We start from the raw sequence: 19,006 nt of genomic DNA on the forward strand, positions 1-19,006 counted from the left end.
CTCGGTTAACGCGGTCGTAGAAAAACCCTTACAATTTTATATAATAGTATAGAGTATTGAGTATAGAGAATAGATAGATAGATAGATGTAAAACATAACTTGGAATTACTCAAATTTTTTTAATACGTTTTTGGGAATGGAACTTTTTCATTTACATTCACCTGTTTAAAGTAGACACTCATCCTATTCTGTTAAAGTGATTTTCGTCACAGGTAGCAAAAATATAATATGTGGGTTATTGAATTGAAGTCTTATATTTTTAGTTAATCATATTTACGTTACTTATATTCTGTAAAAAATGAAAAAGACGATGAGCCCAAGCACGTATTTGAGATCAATTTTTGAGGTGGGGGGGGGGTAAATATTTATAATAAATGAATTTTAAATACATATTTTATTATTATTTTAATGAAAAGAAATGATTCTATTTCAAACATTTCTGGGAGGGTTTGAACCCCTATAAACCACCCTATATACGGGCTTGGATGACCCAGTATTTCGACTCTAAACTGTTTTTCTTACTCAAAGATTTATCAACGACCATTTTTCCCACTTTCCCAGCCTTCACCTTTTGGATATAATCTATGAATAAATTACGCTATTAATTAGCAAAGATAATGTACAGCATACAATAATCCTCCTGAAAATCAAAATTGATAGTTATCTACAAAATCGAATCTAATATTTACTTTTATAAATATATGCAAAATTGTAACATTGTAAACTATATTGTAAAAATAATTATACCCTTTCTAATTTAATAAAATTAATTATGACACAAATAACTACCAAGTGGCTGGTTTAATTTATCAAGATTATTGTTGCTCTCTGTAAAGTACAATGATCCCAGTTAATTTTCGTTTCTAAAAAGTATGTTTACATTTTTAATTAAATTTGTATAATATTGATTTCTGGTTTGAAATTACATGTAGTGTGTGGTCCGGTTGTAATATGAAAGTTATGTTAATTATACCAAAAAACTTGCACAAATATAAAATAGTCCTTAAAATGTTTACATAAGCATTCTTCATTTTAAGAAAATGTTTTTTGGATACTTAGCGAGAATGTGAAATAGCTGATTTTTATAAACAAATATTTGTTATTTTAATGCAATCATAAATTCAATTATTCTAAACCATTGCAATTTAAAAATATATATGAATGCAACAATTTCACAAGGAATTATTATTTATTTAGGTTTTAATAATCATTATACTGTCATAGTTAACAATACCGTCAATAGCAAGTGAGTATTAAAGTACTATATTGCGATATGATAATTTGAAAACATAATGTATTTCATTTTGTATTTTGAGTGCTTATTTCATTAAAATATTCACACTGTTCTATGGTACGTCAAAAGTGACTTGGGAGCTACCTAATGATAGTCATGATGATAAATAATAAAATAATTGAATAAAGTGTAATAACCCAATTACAAAGGATTGTACATATACGCGATTTAATGATATCACTGCGATTAGAGTGATTAGACTGTTAAAGCATTACTTAAAGCTTTGACGTTTTGAAAATAAAAAATAATTAACCAGGAAAAAAACAGATTAAATTGAATTCATATAAACACTGCCAGAAATGAAAATAATTTTACATTAAACAGTTTAAATTGAATACATAATAAATTATTATTAAAAACAATTTTATTATTTTTATAATAATAATTGTTCACAAAAAATAATAGTTAGGTTTGTGTATTAATATATCAAAAAATATATAAAACTTAAAAATTAAATTAATAAATAATAATTTTCTAAACAAATCAATAAAACGTATTGCAATCTGTATTAGATGAAATAACCATAAATCATACTAAATAATTGTAATAATCATTGAATATGTGACGCTATAATTTTTTTTTTTTTAATTTTAAATTTATTTGGTTAAAATATACTTTTGTGTTATGCATATCAACTTTAAAAAAATCGACGTATGTTATCGCAACAGACGTCAATGTATTTAATATTGGAAGGACCTAATTTTTTTTCTTAGCATTTTTTTACTTATTAATTTTACGTGTTGTATTTTTCGCCAAAATACCAGTATCTTCCGAAGATCTTCTCTGTCTACATTAGCATATGTTTGCTTGTAATCCACAAAAATTGGATGCAAGTCCTTTTCAATTTCGTAATATTTTGACAATATTTTTCTTATTGCAAAGACGTTGTCTGTTTTGGATTTTCTTATAAATCGTAGAAAAAAAAACAGGATAAGAAAGTTAATTTTTACTAAAATAAATAAAAAAAATTAATAATTTAAATAATGACAATAGTATTTACAAAAATATGAATGGCCAAATTAGTCAATGATAGTAAGATAATATTTAGTTATGGTCCCTAACTTGTAGTCACTCGTGTATGACTGGTTAAGGTGATCAGTGAGGACTTCCTTGCGTCAACGAAAACTCAATTATATTTTGGGTGCTACTACTGCTACTTATATCTTTGACCATTCCTACTTGTTATGATATTGTACATTTATTATTATTGCATATGGCTCTAGTCCTGTTGAGAATATCAGTACATCACTGAATGAAAATTGATAAATCGATAATATAGATGTCATGTTTAAATTTTTAACTGATTTAAAAAAAATTATAAATAAAAAAATACAAATCATAAAGGTTCTATAATTCCTCGAATATCATGGTCTTAATACTTAAAAATCACAAAAATCCTTGTACATTTGGGTATTGGGTGTAAGAGCCAAAAATTGATGAAATTCAACCAGTCAAGCTATATTATTACCAATACAAGTTTTATTATTTTTATATGGTATGAATATTATTTAAATATTTACCTCCTCTATTTTACAGATTTGTATAATAATCATGTAGTATATAATGTGAAGACAACTGGTCAATACCGGTTGGAGACCTTAATTTAGAGCGGGTAAAGATTCAAGGGGGTTTATACTGTCCATAGGACCAAAAAAATAATATAATGCCGTGAGTTATGAAATACAGATGATTTTACAGCAAAATGTCAACATAATGATATAAAATTATTACTAAGTTCAGTGTATGAATCCATAATAAAAACATTAACCAATTTTACAAAAATCTTTTTAATAAAACCTTCCATACTAACGTAGTAATTTTTGTTTTATCAGTAACGATAAAAACATGTTTATAATAATTATTTATGTGTAAAAAATAACTTTGAATTACTCAAATTTTGTGAACACGTTTTTAGGGATGGAACTTATTTGTTTGCTTTTATATTAACCTGTTTTAAGTAGAGGAACCTAAACATGTTAAAGTGATTTTCGTCACAGGTAGCAAAAAAATGTGTGCACAGTTGAATTGTAACTTTACATTTTCAGTTAGTCATATTTGCTTAACTTATATTTTCTAAAAACTTTTTAAAATTATTTTCTGATTGCAACAGCAATGGATGTCCTTTCATTTGCATTATCGTAATTAAACCGGTGATAAGTAATACAAGTATCTGTAAAAAAAAAAATACTTTACTTTATTTTGTTACGTAATAATTAATAATTGACAAATTAAAAAATAATAATAATGATTACACAACAATTTAATTGCATGGGGTTTTCCGCCAAAGTAGCCGTAGCCCTTGCCCGTCACATTGTGACCAATTTCCGTCAAAAAAAATTAATACATTTTAGATATTTTTTGAGTGCTTATCAATCTAAATTCATTAAGTATCGTTATGATTACGATATACGTGCCTAACCTTGTGTCACAGATATTGGTCATATAATATAATTCTATAAATATATCTTGATATATTTTATACATTTTGAAAGTGGTGAAACTAAGTCTAAAATATCAATAAATTTTAACTTTAATGTTTTATATGTAAGCAACAGTTTAAATATAGAAAAAAAAATTTTATTTAAAAATATTTTTTTGTTTCCCATTGCTAAGAACTGAAGAAGTTAGCAAATATTTTTGTGGAAGATTTAAAAGCCATACCACCACATATAGATATTTTGTGATTGTATACTAGACACTTAATAATATCACCAGATGCTATATTTTCCACCAATATTTGGTTTAAATTTGTAGCTACCACTAAGAGTACAATAAATAGTTGTAAATCATATCATGCTGAATTTGAATTTGTAAATCTTTATCATTTAAGTTTTTACCGAGAACATAACCACATACGTTTTAATATATACCATTTATACGATATTTGTACCATAAGTTTTAACATTTATTTCGGGACTCAACTTACCGTGATAAGGTCATTCGGGATCTAATTTATCAATTCCGAATAGCAAAATAGAATATAATTGATATAAAGGGTTCTCAAAAAATATCTAAAATTATTTATTAATTTTTTTTAGCGACAGTTAATCAGTATAAAACCTTGTTAAAAACAGCCAAGGTGATAACGGTTGAAGGTCAGTTATGTACCACCAAAATAACCCTTTGCTGTTTGGTTATACGGGTTTAGGTTAGGTTATAAACACAATAAATTAATTACATACTTACTGATACAACGAGATTTAAATTGATGTTGAAAATCCCAAAAGCTGTGATTTCACTTGATTCAAGAATTAATATTTGGTTCATAAATAATTTAACCTAAAATAATTATTTAGAATTTATGTTGTAAATTGTGTTAATTCATAATAATAATTAATGCTTACAAGCATTATCAGAAGTGTGAAAATCGTATTTTATTAACCCGCCCAATACCCCACAAAATATGACAAATCAACAATTATATATTAAAAAAATAGTATAATAATGAATTATTATTCACCAACACAAATTTTAATTTTTTAAATTTGATTGCATAAAGCAAACTTCGTTCACCACTGTCACTGTATATTATTGACATTAACATTAGGATATTATAATTTCACAATTAAAATAATATTATAATATTATTTACTTGTATTTTAAGGTTGGTTGATAACTTTGAAATCCTTATTAACCGTAAATTTGATATCATCTTCCGTTTCTGTAGATAATTATTTAAAAACATTACAATATATTTTAGTAAAATAATAACACAAGTGTTTAAGAAATACCAACATTAAGTATTTGATAATACTCGTATATGTGATACAATGAATATCTCTTTAATTATTGTGAAATATAATAGAAAAAAATAAATTGTATTCTTAATTTAATTTTTTTCTATTTATTTAATTATAAATTATAACTAGTTACATAAATTTTAATATTTTTACCTTTTCACGAACACGTGATGCAGCGATGATAATGGATAAAATCAATATTATATTCTTTAATTCGTTAATATATGGTGCAAATATTTTGATAAGATTTGCAAAATTATATACTTCTGTTCTTTTGGAAATAATAAGTATAAAATAAAAAGTAAATAGCATATCAATAAAAGTGAATACAAAGTACCCTAATAGAATTTGTCCGTAACTTTCACTGAATATTCTTAATAGGTCTGATAGTTCGGTATGTAACAACCGCATTTTGTCCAGCGTCATTTCTGTTATGGAATGTGTCAATTCACCAGGAGTAGATAGAAACCCGGGTAGAAGATATTTCCACGAATGATTTAACATCTCGAATCTATACTCCAAATGATGTAGGATAAAGTACGAGGAAAACATTACTGAAACTTCCACAAAGAACTCTAACCGAATATAATAAACGGCAATAGTAGTGAGGTCCACGGTCTTCGGTGGATAACAGTATAGAAAAATTATTGTTATTGCAAAATAATAAATTGCAATGATAATGAAAATTATAATCCAACAGCTTTTCTTCGGCGAACGTTGATGAATTAACAATATGCTTGGAAGTGATGTCAGTTTTATATCGTACTCGATTACACCATTCATCAACCTACAAAAAAATATTATGTGAAAAAATAAAATTTTTCACGGAGGGTTGGGCACAACTAATAATATACTATGTTATTAAAATGCATTATATAATTTTATTTATTTATTAAATTTTCATATTTAATGAAATTGATTTATTGGTTGTGCGCTTTGTTAAGCAATGTTTATATTTGATACATAATATTTCGTTAAATTGGCAAATTTGTGTTTATATAATGTATACCATCGCTATACAAAATACACATGTACACAATGTACAGCAGTTACTCATAAAAACAACGAAAACTAAATTAATGATGATACTCAAAAGGTATATAAACACTATAAAATAAGACCTTCACTAATAACTATCAAAGGTACTTACAGTATAAATACTTTAATAAATTAAGATATTATAACAGGCAGGAGATAAACAAAAAACCTATGTTTTATCAAATAACGAAACAAAAGTATTGGTTATTACTTATTTTTATAATCAATAAAAAGATTATACAAAAATCAAATTGAAAAATAAAAATAATGAATGGATGCATTTAAAATGGCAACTATTCTTGGTAAATTTATAACCAAGAAAGAATAATAAATATTGCAATAAATATCTGGAAACCCCTTTTGACCGCCTTACTAGTTACTATACCAACTTCCGTCTATCAATATAATTTTTTTTTTCTTAACTCATATAATAGATATAAACAAGTCGTGAGATTGAGTTTTCATTATTCAACACAAAATTATTCACCCCTTTCATTCTAAATGTTTGAAAAAAAGGATATGTAAAGCATACACTATTTTTATTTCTTAAATTATGGAATTAAATATAAAAAGTGTTATTTATCTTACTGTATTAACCGAGTCTCTGATATTCTTGATGCCATAATTACTGACCATAATTTGAATACATGTATTAAATGAATAAAATCAGTATTCATGTACAAAGTATACGTGAATATTATTAACATGATCATTCGTAAAATTTCAAGACATTTATATGTTAAGTCTGTACTTTGGATTAATAATCCATCCGGTTGTAATATGTAACTTATGTTAATGATGCCAATAAACTTACACAAGTATAAAATAACGTTTAAAGTTTTTTTATAAACAGTAGTCATTTTAAGAGAATGCTTTTTAGTTTTTTGGATGCTAAATGTCAAGTATTCAATAGACACTCGAAAATAAATATTTGTTTATAAAATGCAAATGCAATAAACAAATTCAATTAATCTAAACTACTGAAATATTCGAAAAATAAATGAATTCAACTATGTCATGAGGAATTATTATTTATTTAGCTAATTCAAATACACCGTAAAATGTTTAAGTTAGGTATGTGTATATGAAATGTATGTGGTCAAAACGTGTAAAAAACGGCTAATATTAAAAAAGAAAACAGTTTTTTAAGCTCTATAAAGATTTAATTTCATAAAAAATGCTAAGTAAATTGATTTAAAGTACACTTATTTTGTTTCAATACTTATATTTAGTATTTTTTTTACTTGGCGAGAAATTATTTTGAATAGAATTGTCCATTCTAATATTTTAAATTATCATTATTTCTAATTCCTTTTGTTTATTGTGTTTGCATGATTTCGTATACCATTTTATAAAAAGCATACAATTTCTCAATTCTTTATTTAAGTAACTCGATAATCATTATTCTCTGACAGTACACAGTTGATTGTGAAATTGTTATGTTACACATATTCGTATATATGACGTTGACGTTGTCATTAGAAACAACAGATAATTGATCATTGATGTGCATCATGTCCACTTTTTATACAAAATTACTGACAGTGTAGGTGTTGGGAGATTTAGATAATATTCAATTATATGATTCACATATTTACATCACCTGTATATTACAATACAAAATGTATAGCATGTACAGTAGTGGATTAACGGTTGGGGAGCCCATAGGGTCCGGACCCCTCTTCTAGGCGCTTATTTAATATTATACAGTTTATAATAATACATATTATTAAATATACTTTTTACATATTATTTTTAGGACCCCCACAAAAAAAAATTTAAAATCCACCACTAAGCGTGTATAATTAAATATTATAATATACAATGTATAATGAAGAAAAAAAAAATATATTTCATATTTTATCGTCGAAGATTTTAACTAACGATTGTCAGCGATTACAGTGATTGATACCACTGTTGATCAGACGGATTGTCAGTCGAGTTGTCATATTTGGTTTTGGGATCGACAGACTATAATAATAACCGTTTACCGTTATAACCGTTTTGTGAAAGTATAAAATAGTTCTTAATGTTTTTTTATAAATAGTCATTTTAAGACAATTATTTTTTAGATATTAAATGTACAGGAAACGAATATTCGATATTCATGCATGCATTTTGTTTTTATGCAACTAATTTAATTACCTATCGAAAAATAAATGAATTCAACTGTGTCACGAGGAATTAATATTTATTTAGGTAATTCAAATACACCATCAAACGTTTAGGTTAGGTATTTGTATACGAAATTTATGTGGTTAGTAATAATAACTGACATTTTTATTATTGATTTAAATGTTTACGTTCATGATATAAATTTATAATAAGTAGGGCAAAAAATATCATTTTTCTCGGGGCGCTGACGAGGATAGTTACGCTACTGTAGTGAAACGACTATCAACTTTTGATATTCAAATGGCAACCTATGTAAAAAATATATTAAATTGATAAAGCTATTTTTTATGAATTTTAACAATTTAGTTTGTTAGGGAGCTATAGCTTTTTAAAGTTGAACGTTTTTCGGTTTTTATAATATTTCAGGTTTTTGAAGACTAGTTGTCACATAGGTAATTAATACTAATAATAGGTATATATTTATTTTATTTTTACATGTAATAAACTCGTTATTGACTATCATACGCCTATGATTTTATTTACTTGGAATTTTAGTTCTGCAGATACATTTAAAATCCTTGTTAATTGTTAATATATTATCTTCAATTTCTGTAATTATACAATTAAAGTTACCACAATTCCATCAAATATTTAGGAAATTCAATCCTTTTGTATAAAAATAAAATATGGATTTCGTAAAATGTCAACAGTTAATATGTAATACGGTGTTTATCTATTTAACAAATTATCAAACAGAAATATTAAATATCTATATTTTACTATTGAGAATAACATGATTATTTCATTGAACCATTGCATTGGTATAAAATAGTATTAACATGGCCAAATCTTATACATATCCAAAGCAATATGTAAATTAATATTGAAGTTTAAAAATAAAAGAAGAGATATACAAGATAATACATTTGCTGCAGTACATATAATATCATGAGGTTCTAAATTATAATTTGATTATTAGGTATACCTTATTATAAATAATAGGTAGTTACTAAAATTAAAATATTTGTGTTGACATTATGTTTTCATGATCACCAGATTTAGCAATGCGAATGAATACAATCAATATGTCATTTTACAGATGGAAAATTTAAACTTAACGTTTTAATATGTTTTAATACACGATAAAAGGTTCCCGATAAATTAATATTAGTTAGATATAAAATACATAAAGGATTTCTCATTAGTAATAGTTTTAAAAACATAGAAATGATCTAAGCACGATTTTAGATCAGTACTCCAAATGTGGACGAAATTATAAATACAAACATAGTATAAACTAAATATCTAATTTAAATGTTTATTATTATTTAGTTGTAATTTTAAAAAAAAAGTGTAACAGGCGATTTTTACCTCCGAATATTTTTACCCACTTGGTAAAAATAACCTAAGATATTTATACCCCTGGTAAAAATTTTTGGAGGTAAAATTATCCTAGGTTAATTTTACCCCCGATAAAGGCAGCCTAGGTTATTAATACCCCTTCCCCGGTAAAATTATTTTCTATGCCCCCAGGGGGTAAATTAAACCTAGTATATTTTTACCCCCCTAAAGAATAATTCTACAGGGGGGTGAAAACATTTGAGGGTACTAGAAACCTGCGACACTAGCAATATTCTACTGAATCAGTCGCCATCTCGAGCCTTTACATTGTATTATACGCAACAACTCTATTTTACAATAAAATATGTATAGTCGTATAAATGTTTAGTGTATTCATATATTATATTATATTATTATGTATGATATCTCGTCGATGGTTTCGACTAGCTGTCAATGATTCCGTCGGCTGACAACAGTCAGATCTGTTGATCGGACACCAGATAATTAGCTAGTAAGGTGAATCCTACAATATTTAGTATTATAGTGTTAATAACGATAAATTTAAAAATAACAACAACAAGAAACTTCATTTTTTAATAAAACATACAACTCTTTTCGCTACAAAATTGTTGTTCATGTGTTAAGTATATATACATATTAAAAAAATAAGTGGTGTGCGTTAAAAGGTTGATGACCTATATATACTGGAATATACCATACAATACACATAGATATGTTACATTTCACTGCAACTCGTTTGCGCACATTTAAATATTTTTACCTGAAAATCGACTAGTTGTTTGTAAAGCGAAAAACGACACTTATGTTTTTATCGTTACAGATTGCAGTACAAATTATCAAATATTCGATAGTATTATAATCTTATAATCGTTTCTGTGAATTAAATTATTTTAAATTTTCCGTAACGACGCCTTTTTTTAATACAATCTTTGTAGTTATAGTTCAGTACAGTGGTGATTATAGTGCATTAGACGTACGACCATTGTAGTCATGCCAGAAAAACTCTTTAATATGAGCATAAGACGTATAAGCAATATAAAATTTCTAATATGTTTGAAAAGTGGCCAAGAAATTGATGTTATAGTATCACAATTATAAATTTAGCAAATATCGTATTTCAAAAAGTTTTGCTAGTGTTATTGTTAATAAATTAAAAAAAAATCCACTATTATAATTTATTAAAATCTTTTGAAGACGCAAGAAATCCTTTGATCGATAGACAAAGTGATCTTCATTTGCATTTAATAAATTCTCAGAAATGAAAAAAACTTAATTATATTTTCGTTTAAAAACTTAAAATGACTCAAATTTTTTTTAACACGTTTTTGAGGATGAAGCATTTTCTTTTGCTTTTTTACACGCTTGTTTGAGCAGAATATCCTAAGCCTGTTTAAATGAGAAAGAAAATGTTTGAGTAAATCATTTTTAATACTAAGGATTTTCGTCACAGGTATAAAAATATATGTGCGCAATTGAGTTGTAGCCTTACATTTTCATTTAGTCACATTTCCGGTACTTATGTTCTGTAAAAACTTATTTATATTCTCTTCAATTTTTGACATAATTGGATGTTTTTTCATTTGTATTATTGTAACTAAACCGGTTATAAGTAAGGTAATTATCTGTAAACAAAAATACTTTACTTAATTCTATATCGTAATACATAATTGAGTTTAAATAAATTTAAAAAATAATAATAATAACTACACAACAATTGAATTGCACAAATGATTATAAGTATTATTACGGCTAAGGACTTCTAGGCACTTGCATGTTTTTCAATAATCATTAAAAACATACCTAAGTAAAATATAAATTTGTTTCATAGCAATACTAGTGTATAATTAAAATTCATAGGTTCATATTTTAACATTTTTCATTAATATGTGCATATTAGACAACTATTTATATAAAGGTGTAAGTTTTATTATTTTATAAAGAAAAACTTAATTTTAAATAGTTTTTCTGGACCTGAGATATTAGTATAATGGTCTTAACTCTTATTTATATAAAATAAATATTTTAAAATTAGTGTTTGTGTTTTTCGCCGATCATTTGCATTGTTAACTTCTTATCGGTACACCGCGAGCGTGATTAAAAATAAAATAAATCGGAAAAAAAATAATAATACACAATTTATAATTTTAGGAATTTCGCAAATATTATCTAGATATTAAAATAAAAAGATTTTTATTTTATTTTTTAATGCATATTTTAATATCATATTTAGTGGTTCTTTAGCACATAAATGTATATGTAATTTAAGATTTTTAAAGGCACGAAGTCCCTATCCTTTATTATTATATATAAACGTTAATTCAATAGAATTTGATTAAAAAAAAAATAATTTAATTTATTATCAATAGTAGACATATTGGTTTAGCATCAAGTTCATACTTTAAATTATAAAAAAATAATATTGCATAAAAAGTACAAAAAATTAAGCATATTATATTCAACTTTAAGTTTCATAATTTTAAAATAAAATAATTAAAAGTATTTTTGAATGCATTTTTCATTTCTTAATTGTCTTAAATTAATTATATTTCATGAAGTTTTTGGTTGATTCACGTTTGAATTTTACGAAATATTCTCTAATCTGTACTTTATTTATCAAATTCTGAACACACGTAAAAATTAAAGGTGATTTTTATAAATAACAGATTCCCCTATCGATGAAATAATAATAATAATAATAATAATTAATAATAGTAACACATCTCGTGTTGTAACAACTGATAAAAGGCGTTCTCAAAAAATATCTAAAAAAGTTAATACATTTTTTCTGGCGGAAAATAACCATGGCGATAAAGTATATGAGCCTAATTTAGTTTTTCCCCAAAATAACCCTCACTAAGTTATATTACTGATTAAGGTTAAATTATAATTTATTAGGTATTTAAGTATTTTAGGTATTACTGTATTAAATTATTTATTTATAACATCAACGACTGAATTGCATACTTACTGATACAACAAGATTTAAATTTATGTTGAAAATTCCAAAAGCTGTGATTTCGCTTGATTCAAGAACTGATATTTGGTTCATAAACATTTTAACCTATTATAAACATTTAGAATTGGTGTTGAAAAATTTGTTAGTTAATAAATTAAAATCATATCATTTTTAATCTTTATTAATGTCTAAGTACATTATCAGTGACGTGACAAACATAATATTTCAATGATCTTTAAAACATAATATATCATTAAAAACTACATGCAAATCTATAATTCACCTATATGTTATAACATAAAACATATCAACAATTAAATATAAATAAAATAGTATGATTACGATAATTAATTATGCACTTATCAACATAAATTTTAATTTTTAATTTCTTAGAGCTGTGAAATTGCATAAGGCAAACTAAGTTCATCACGCCACTGTGTATTAATTAATTAACATTTACATTCATTAAAGAAGTATAATATAATAAATTATACATATACTTGTATTTTTAGGTTAGCTGATAAATTTGAAATCCTTATTAATCGTAAATGTGATATCATCTTCCGTTTCTATAAAAATATATAATGAAACAATTATTATAATATCATAAAATCTTTAAAAACTCAATATTTTTATATAGCAATAACATGAGTATTTGAAAAAGTGTTAACACTAAATATGTGAAAAAATAGGATACAATGATTGCCTCTTTAACAACTATTGTTAAATAGAAATATTAAATGTTTATACTTAATAAAAAAAAACTTGCTCCAATATAAACACAATACAATTCAATAATAATATAATATAAATATTAGGTTAGGTAAATAAATACATAATATAATTGAGAAAAAATTAACGATATTTTTAATTACATTATTTTCTCTAAGATACTTTCATCAAAATATCAATGAAAAAAAAATTGAGAGGCTAATTATTATAATATAAAGCATATATTACACACACCATTCGGATAGTAAAGATTTAAAATATATCATAATTAAAAATATTATATTGTCGTTTTGACTATAATTATATGTCATCAGCTTAACACATTCGAACATGTACCCGAAGCAGTATATAAATTAATAAAATAATTAAAAAAAAAAAAAGTAGAGCTATACAAGATATAAAAAGGACAACAATACATTATTAAATTATCTATATTATAGGGTTATGATGGTATATTATAAAACAATCAACTTATTAAAGTATACATTAAAGTTAATTATTCAAATTTAAATATTTATACTGATGTTACCTTTTCATGGACACGTGATGCACCAATAATGATGGATAAAATCAATATGGAATTCTGTAGCTGGAAAATATATGGTAAAAATTTTCTTATAAAACTTTCTAAATTATATATTTCTATTTTCGTAGAGATAATAACTGAATAATAAAAACCAAGTAGAATATCAATATAATTGAATACGAAGTATCCTAATAGTATTTTTCCGTAACCCTCACTGAATATTCTTAATAGGTCTGATAGCTCGGTGTGTAACAGCCGTATTTTATCCAGCGTCATTCCTGTTATGGAATATGTAAATACACCAGGAGCAGTTAGAAATTCAGGAAAAAGATATTTCCAAGAATAATTTAACATTTCGAATCTATATTCCAATTCTTGTAGGAAAAAATACGAAGATAATGTTAGTGAAATATCCGTGATGAATTCTGACCGAATGAAATAAACAGCAATAGCAATCAAATCTATAGACTTCGGTGGCCATAAGTACATAAAAATTATTGATATCATAATATAATAAATTAACGTGACGATGAAAATTGTGTTCCAATAGCTTTTCCTCGGTAAAATTCGAAGAATTAACAAAAATCTTGGAAATGATGTTAATTTTTGATCGTACTCGGTTATTCCATTAATCAATCTGCAAAAAATATTAAATGAAAAAAAAACGATTATTTATTTATTTTATTTTTTTTACGCAGTGTTAGAAACACCTGACTATGGAAGTAAAATTAAAATACGTGATATAATAATTATTAAATTATTTTCCATGTTTATGAAATTGATTGTTTGGTTGTGTGCAGTGTGAAGCAATGATAACATTTGATACTGTGTATTTCGTTAAATTGACAATTGTGTGTTTATATAATGTACACTATCCAAATATACAAGTCACAAGTACTTATATCTAAAGTATCAGTTTCAATTTGATTGATGAACAATCATACTCGTGTGTTACTCGCTTCCCTGTGCCTCAGATAATCACATAATATAATTAAATAGACCATACGTGCAACGACGTAACGGGAGTCCCCATTATTACGGGACGTGTTGTACCACCTTGGTCGTAAATGCGTCAAATATAAATGCAACGTTTGCAGAATTGAAACGGCTACATACGAATTAAATACTACCAAACTCAAGAGTTTTAAAAAGAACAATATTACGAATAACAAAGTTCTACAAACAAATATTCATGGTTGTTTTTTCCACTTAAGTCAAGGCATATGGAAGTATATTCAAGAATATGATTTATGCAATCAATATTGTTGTGATCCTGTATTTGCTCTAGAATTGAGAAAATTAGCTGCTCTTGCCTTCGTTTCAATAGAAAAATTACAGAATATTTGAAGATCTATAACAAAACGAATTGTATATAAAGAATTGTTTTCACCACTAATTTTATACTTCGGATGTACCTACTTATATTTGAAGTTTAAACACAAGAAGAAATCGATGATATTCCTTATGTACATCCTTACTCTATGTAAATATATTAATTGTTCAAAAAAAGAAGAAAATATTCATAAGCTTACTGATGTAGAAGTTCTGACAAAAAGTATAAAGATACAGCAAAAAAAAAAATGTTATAGTATGCGAAAATTTTAAAAACCAACTACTCAAAAAATACTTACAAGGAATAGCCCACGATTTTAATTTAAATAAGTGATTTATATTATAATATAATGTTTTTTTAGCTATCAATAATATATTATTTTAATTTGGTATTTTATAGTTTACGATTATTATATTAAATTAATTTGGTATATTTTATTAAACATAATGCATTGGCTTGTTTTGCGTTAAAATTTGATCGCTGAATTTTCGACCGTCGTGCGCTAAAATAACTGTGCTAAATTGTCAGAGATTCTTAGCTAATAATTCTATCACGAAGTGACAAAATTACATCAAAGTCAAAAATGTTTACAATTTAAAAATAACAAACAGCCACTTGGAAGCTGTAATGCAACAACTAAAAACTACCATTCTTTTGCCTCAATATCAAATTATGTTAACGTAGCTACAAAAGCTAGTAAAGCTACACATAAAAACAAAAAAAAAACCAAATTGGCGTAGATATTCAAAAAGTATATGAATCTCCTCAAATATCTACCAACGGTTTAAAATACTTTGATAAATTAAAACAAATATTTTCCACAAGTAAAGCAATACATTGAGCATTTGACTAGATATTGATTGTTCTTCCCGTTTAAGCACATTGATAGTGCTGTTGAACAAATAGCTATAACAGCATTTTCGAAGTAATGTAATTAGCAAACGAAATGTCAGTAAGAAGAAATCAAGAAATTAAATACCTAATAGAAGTCAAGGAACTAGTCAAAGAGAAGCGTAAAACACGATAGAACACAATCGCACCGAACGAGTGATCCGTTGGTTAAAACTATTTGGAACCACAATAGTAAAATCTTACGTGGTAAAATAATAGAGGCCAAAAACGAAACGTTCAAATCTTCTTTTGGTGATCTCTCTGCAACGAATGTCACCGATGCCGATAATAATTCATTATGGAAGGTTAAGGATATGGGCACGCTGTGGTCAAGATAAAGCTGAAACACATCGCACGTCATCTGGGAAGTATCTCACAGTATCGGTTTTAAACTTTATATAGTACTCATCGCATTATTCATCGCAAAATTTTAACTTCTTATTGAACACTTGAACACTCATTCACCTAAAAAGGTGATTTAAAAAAGGTTGTTAAAAATGTATTCGATTTGTGCTCTAAATGATTGAAAAAAAACAATTTGTAAAGTTCAAATTATTTTTGTTTCTTAATTTATTAATATTCAATATAAGAGAAGTGTCATTTATCTTACTGTATTAACCGTGTTTCTGATATTCTTGATGCAATAATGATTGTCCATAGTTTGAATAAATGCATTACATTAATATAATTAATATTTAAGTATAAAGAGTAGGTGAATATTATTAACATGATCATTCGTGAGATTTCAAGACATTTATACACCGATTCTGTACTTTGGATTAATAATCCATCGGATTGTAATACGTAAGACATGTTAATGATACCAGTAAACTTGCACAAGTACAAAATAACCTTTAAAGTTGTTGTATTGATATTCGTCATTTTAAGAGAATTCTTTTTTAGATAATAAATTTGGAAACGAATTATTCGACACTCATACATAAACATCTGTTTCTATAATGCAATTACAAATTCAATTAATCTAAACCACTGAAATGTTTGAAAAATAAATGAATACAACTATGTCATAAGGAATTATTATTTACTTAAGTAAGTCAATAATGATAATAATTACACAGTCATTTCAGCGTCAAAAGGTTAGGTATATTTGTGTACAAAGTTTATGTGATTAGTCATAATAACAGACATTATTATGATCGATGAGCACGTCTATGTTGAAACGGGCCGTCCGGGGGGGGGACTGTCTGAGTCGTGAATAAATATTAACACTGGGTTTTTTTGAGTGATCAAGTGTATCTATTTATATGATATATGTGTATTTACAAAATATGGGTCGAGTAAAGCGTCGATTTGTGCCGACCAGACTTAATTAAGTGAGTCGACACAATCGGGGGCGCTTGTGGATAGTCTGGTGAATACCGGACCCTATATATATACAATGTGGCATTATATTTGGCCTATAATTATTTCAAATATTGGGGTGGAGAACCGGTCGTCGTTGGTACAAACTTAATTAAGCGGTACTCCGACGGCGAACCTGGTCCGGGAAGGTGAACTTAAATAAGTGCCTTGTCGGGTTAGGTGGTGGGTCCTGAAAAGGACCGTTTTCAAACCGTTCCGGTGGTACGGGAATCGCCGTCCGCCGTTGCCGTCAATCACACGTCGAGGACGGTGTGATTTACGAAAAGTGCGATATAGGCAACTTAAATGCGTATCTCGTCGCCGCAAGTCGTCGGTCGTGGTTACAGGATCGCTGGCGGACGTTCGTCGTCGACGGTAGCGCTCGTAATTGCCTGTGTGTCTGCGGAGTTGCAGGTCTCGATGTACTTGTTCAAACCAAATAAATTTCCTGGTCTTCCTGATGTTGTCTTGACTGGTTGAGTAGGAATTGGAAATTGGAATTTTTCGATTGTGGATCCGTACTCAGTTACAATGTTCATGTCTGGTGTTTTTTCTACAATATTTTTGGGTTATATATTGATTACGTCACAGATTAAAATTTTACGTTCATAATATTTAATTTTCAAATTTTTTAAGACATATTAATAATTCCAATAAACTTGTATAAGTACCTACAAAATAGTTCTTAAAGTATTTTTATAAACAGTCATCATTTTAAGATTATTCTTATTTAGATACCAAATATAGAAACGAAATATTCGATATTCATGCATAATGTTTGTTTTTATAATGCAATTAATTCAAGTATCGAAAAATAAATGAATTCAACTGTGTCATGGAGAATTATTATTTATTTTATTATTTAGGTTATTCAACGACACCATCAAACGTTTATGTTAGGTTTTTGTAAACGAAATGTATGTGTTAGTACTTAGTCATAATAACAGACATTTTTATGATTAATTTAAATATTTACGTTCATGATTGCTGATTTTCTATATACTATTATTAATTAGTATGTTTTAACTTAATTTATATTTCGCATCGTGATAAAATTTTGATAGTACAAACTTCCTAGCCACCCAAAGTGTTAGAACGCGAGAGAACGTGTATTCAAGAGAATGATATGTATATACTATGTTACATATTTACTTCAACTAACATAGCGATAAAACATAAATTTATACGTAGTGATTATTTTATTAAAACCGCTCATTATTTCATCTAGTATTGACTTTTTCATTTTTTTTTCTATTTATCTTGTTTCGTGTTTTTCTCAAAGTGTAAAATTTGTATTTTTTTACTCTTCTATTTAATAGTGAAACTGTGAAACAACTATCAACTTTTGATTTTCAAATGGCAACTTATATAAAAAAAAATGTATTAAGTTAATAAAGCCAATTTTTTTTATGAATTTTATAACGTTCAAAATATTATTTTTCGTCAATTTGTTAGCGAGATATAGCTTTTTAAAGTTTAACGGTTTTCGGTTTTAAAATCCTTCAGGTTTCTGAAGATTAGTAGTCATATACATAATTTATATCTCATCAAAAACACTCCGTGTAAAAACATCGCTAAGGAAAAAAAATCACTTAAATTAGAAAAGTTGTGATATCAAATATTGGCTAGTAATTTCATAAATTCATTAATTAAGTAT

This window comes from Rhopalosiphum padi, chromosome 1 (assembly GCF_020882245.1).
Source record: "Rhopalosiphum padi isolate XX-2018 chromosome 1, ASM2088224v1, whole genome shotgun sequence".
Lineage (NCBI taxonomy): Eukaryota > Metazoa > Arthropoda > Insecta > Hemiptera > Aphididae > Rhopalosiphum > Rhopalosiphum padi.